The sequence below is a fragment of the Corvus brachyrhynchos genome, unplaced genomic scaffold (genome assembly GCF_000691975.1).
Source record: "Corvus brachyrhynchos isolate BGI_N302 unplaced genomic scaffold, ASM69197v1 scaffold246, whole genome shotgun sequence".
Taxonomy (NCBI): Eukaryota; Metazoa; Chordata; class Aves; order Passeriformes; family Corvidae; genus Corvus; species Corvus brachyrhynchos.
In genome coordinates this window covers 2,303,569-2,307,655 of record NW_008238447.1, presented here as the reverse complement: position 1 = coordinate 2,307,655, position 4,087 = coordinate 2,303,569, and the positions used below count along the sequence as shown (strand labels likewise).

The 4,087-nt window shown below is 41.9% G+C and overlaps 1 protein-coding gene and 1 long non-coding RNA gene across 2 annotated transcripts in view; one reads left to right on the top strand and one right to left on the bottom strand.

Annotated features, from left to right (window-relative positions):
* Positions 1–2,257: 2,257 nt before the first annotated feature.
* On the bottom strand, positions 2,258–3,804 carry LOC108447277. The gene is made up of 2 exons (XR_001862749.1): positions 3,725–3,804; positions 2,258–3,681 (listed from the first exon to the last, which is right to left on the bottom strand). It is a non-coding gene; the product is annotated as an uncharacterized LOC108447277 (long non-coding RNA).
* Positions 3,805–3,966: 162 nt separating this feature from the next.
* The window catches only part of AEBP2 (AE binding protein 2), a 48,089-nt gene continuing 47,968 nt past the window's right edge, over positions 3,967–4,087 (top strand). The window contains exon 1 of the mRNA XM_017736714.1: positions 3,967–4,062. The gene's annotated coding sequence lies outside the window, so the exon portion shown is untranslated. The remainder of the gene's footprint in view (positions 4,063–4,087) is intronic.

Sequence of the window (4,087 nt, the reverse complement as noted above, 5' to 3'; positions counted from 1 at the left end):
CCTGCTGAAACCCCTTTTCACATTCAGTGAATGCCATGCACAGAAAAGTAGGTTGTTCTCATCAGTCTCCCTCTCTCCCTCAGATTTGATTGATTGAGAATAGGGAGGGGTGCTGTACTTCTACAAGCTTGGCTTATTTTCCATGAACATGATGGATCCTTCATCTTACAGGAAAGGTTTGAGGAGTTATGAATAGAAACGGTGTTTTAATAGCTCAGAAGACAAATACACTATCTGTAATAAACATTTGTCATTAGTGGCAAATGACAATGAAGTCATCCTGCTGGTTTTGTAATTGTTAAATTAGTTTTTATTAATTTGAGTGTGACTTCTGCTGTTCAGTGAATGCCCTAATAACGGCAATTCAAGTCTTTGGATGCAAATCTGAACTTTTCTGAAATTTGTGTGTTTGCTTGTGCTCAAGCCTACCAAATATTAAATTCTATTTAAATAAACTAATTCTGTATCTCTCTAGCTGTTTGATAAACTTCCATGACCTCAATTTTTCTTGTAACATAAGCAGAGCAGTGGGGAGAGAAGATGAATTGTCCAGCTGTTAAGGTTTTGGGAAATCTGGACTTTGACACCTCCAAGACAGTATCTTGCCCAAGGCTGGCCGGAGCATGTGATAAATGCCTCTCTTAAGGATAACCTCTCTCCCTTAAGTCTCTAGCATGCCAAGATCTGGCAATCATGGAAAACATGTAATCTTACTCGCTTGTCATTTCTAATCTCAGGGGAAGTAGCAGGACCCTACATTTGTCATCCGGGCTATCATGGGAATTCTGAATGGAGCCATCAGTCTTTCAGGCTGCATCCAAACCTGCCTGCAGGGACTCAGGGCTTGGTCCCAGTCACGCAGCTCAACTCAGCTGCTGGGGCTCCCAACCAGGACTCCCTTCCTATCTTTACAAAGCCTGGTGCGAGGCAGGAGTGGTGTGAATATGATTTTCATCCCCACGTCAGGCTGGGGCAAAGCCAGGGTACACGGTGATATTTGGGAACCCAGAAAAATACTTACTGGCTTTGCAGATTTAGCAGTGCCTGTGTCTCTGTGTAACATGGGAATATCTCAGTTTTCCGGAATCACAGAAAGTTAAGGTTGGAAGGCACCTCAGGACATCACGGAGTCCAAGCCCCCTGCTCCAAGCAGCAACAGCAGGAACAGGCTGCTCAGGACCATGTCCAGGTGTGGTTTGAATATCTTCATAAACAGCAATGCCACAGCCTCTCTGGGCAACCTTTTCCACTGCTTGAAAGTGAAAAGGTTTCTTCTTATGTTTAAATAGGATTAATTTTTTGCATCTCAGTTTGTGACCATTGACTCTTGGTCTTACCAGATACCACTAAGTCTGGCTCCATTTTCTTTACTTCCCCTCTCAGATATTTATACCTTGATGAGATCCCCCTGAGCCTTCACTTTTTGGGGCTGAACAGTCCCAGCTATCTCAGCCTCTCCTCATCTGACAAGCTCCACTCCCTTAATGATCTTCAGGGCCCCTTGCTGGGCCCACCACAGCATGCTCTGGGAAGCTGAGAACTGTGGTTGGAAGGACATGTGTTCACAAGAGCTTGATCTTGGAAAGACAGGAGATTCTTTCAAGAAAAGAGAAAAAAAAAAAAAAGCACACAAACTTTATAACTAGATTTCTGCAAGGGGATTTTCATTTAAATTTTATGAAACATTAATTTAAAGAAATCTAAAACTGTTCTATGGAAAACCCATATTGTACTTACGACCACAAGTTGAAGAAGGGGAGTTACCAGAAGTTGAAGAAGGGGATTTTTAAAGTAATCCTAGAATGTGGAAAAGCTGCTGTAAACTTGTACTCTTTCCAAGCTGTGATTTGTATTTAATTAGCATTCAATTAATTATGCATTTCTGTTTGGTTGTAATGGTTACACACCAGTTTTTCAACATGCAAGATCTTGATTACTTTTATGGTTTTTGAAAAGAATTTCCATGTGTGCAAAAAGGCCTCTGCTCCTGACTTCACATCTATATTTTTAGTGGAAAAAAAGGGATTTATTTCCTAGTGGGCTTGTGCATAATGGCCCCCTCAGCTGGGTTGACCTCCCCTGGTTTTACTGTGAGGTTCTGCAGCAAGTGACCTGCAGAAAATTAAAGGACATACTGGTGACAGCCCTCTACATGTACTCAGGCACACACCTTCATTTAAAGCTGGAATCCAGCTCTGTTTTGCATAAGAATGTTGAAAAAACCAATTCCCCAAATTAACAGCAAGTAAAGACTCTATAATCTGGAAGCAAATATTTTAATTATCTCTGCCTAAAATGAATCTAAATTACAGCATTTAAGGATGTTGATTCTTCTGAAACTTAGGAATTTTGGCTGCGTTTTACTGAAAAAGAGCAAACTGTGCCAAAAAGAAAATGTACACAAGGAGATTTAGGATACTTTGGGAGGAAAAGAAAGTATTTCTGATAATGTATGTAGGTTTTTTAGTCATAGATAAAAATATTGACAATACTGATGACAGAGAAAAGATGCTCTATTTGCTTGTACAGTCCTCCATATATTACTGTTTTACCTATTCATATGATCTATTGCATCAGTTATTTAAATTTTCCAATGTGGCATTTGAAAAACTTTCCCAATAGTTTCAAAGAAAAGCACAATGCAGTTTTAGCATACATTTATGCAAGTTCCTGTAAGCCACAAAAATTGAGAGACATGGGGTGACAGGATTAATATTCAGCTCTACCAGTGCAAAAGTACTGCAAGTAGCTTTTGTTTCTGAAGCAAATTCTGAGTTCATTCTCAGTGGTATCTATAACTAATAGATTTTCACAGCTGAACAGTACCTACTTGAAATTCTGTGCTTTTATTTCAGTTTTTGCAGCAACCTGTAGAGCACACCAATGAACCATATTACAAGGCCTCCTAATGCCTTGAACTCACAGCTTTTTATCTTTCACTTACAAGAAATTTTCACGCTTTATTATTTTGCATTTCCTGTTTTCCTTCAATATAATTTGACAACAAATTGAGCATCAATTAGCGTGCATTTTAGAGGCTTCACCTACTTGTAAGGTACGTGATTCCTTTCAATTACATCAGAATATCTATGGAACATGGGAACACTGTGTTTATAGATGGCTTAAAGCAGAGATGCCCTCATCTCCACTGGGCTGGCACGAGTTTACCACAAATGCAAATAAAATGAATGTTAGGATGTGCTTTTGGATGAGATCCAGAATGATAGAATGGGGTTTTCCACTGCTGAAGTAACTCCTGGTCCTTTGTGTCACCTTAGCAAGTTGTTAATTTTTCTGTTCCTCTTTTCCCCGTCCCCCAGAGTGTTACATCTGACTGAGCTGGCTGGAGCTCTCTGAAGTTTCATGACCTAACAGGAACAGAATGCCATTTTATTTTTTTTCCTCCTAGTTACCACTAAAAGCAGTTCCCTGGTCTAGCTCATGGCAGGAATTTCAGGGACAGCTGTGCTGGCACTAGAGAAGAAGCAGCAGATCAGCGTGACACAAAGCAGGGGCAGGGCAGAGGGGGAAGAAGGTCCCAAGCAGTATCAAGAATTCCTTTTGCTGCAAAGCGTTTTGCAAAGCCAGTTACAACCCCAGAGAGGGCTCAACACTCAGGGGAGAGAAGAGGGACCCTTTCCCAACATGCATTCCCTGCAGCCTTCTTCTGGTTGGCCCAACCTAAGCATGGCTTGTAGCTTCTCACAGTCATGGTTGGCCCAACCTAAGCATGGCTTGTAGCTTCTCACAGTCATGGCTTCTAAGCAGACAGCACAGGCAAAGATTAAAGGCAGCTTTAAAAAGAAAAGAGCATGGAAGCTGAGTTTAAAGGGAGAATCAACTGGGTGCTGCAGGAGAGGGTGGGGTCAGAATTGCATCATGAGGCAATTTCAGCGCAGTCTGAAGGGAAGGGTGAGAACCCAGCGCTGGCTGCGCTCTTGAAGCAATGAGAGATCGTAGCCTCTTCCTTCAGACCTTGAATTTGGATGGGGAAGGGTGGGGCAGAAAGAAGGGAAGGGTGCAGTTTCCAGAGGCTGCTGAGCAGGCAGAATTCTGAGCAAGGTGAGTCATGAGGTGCAGGCAGCAG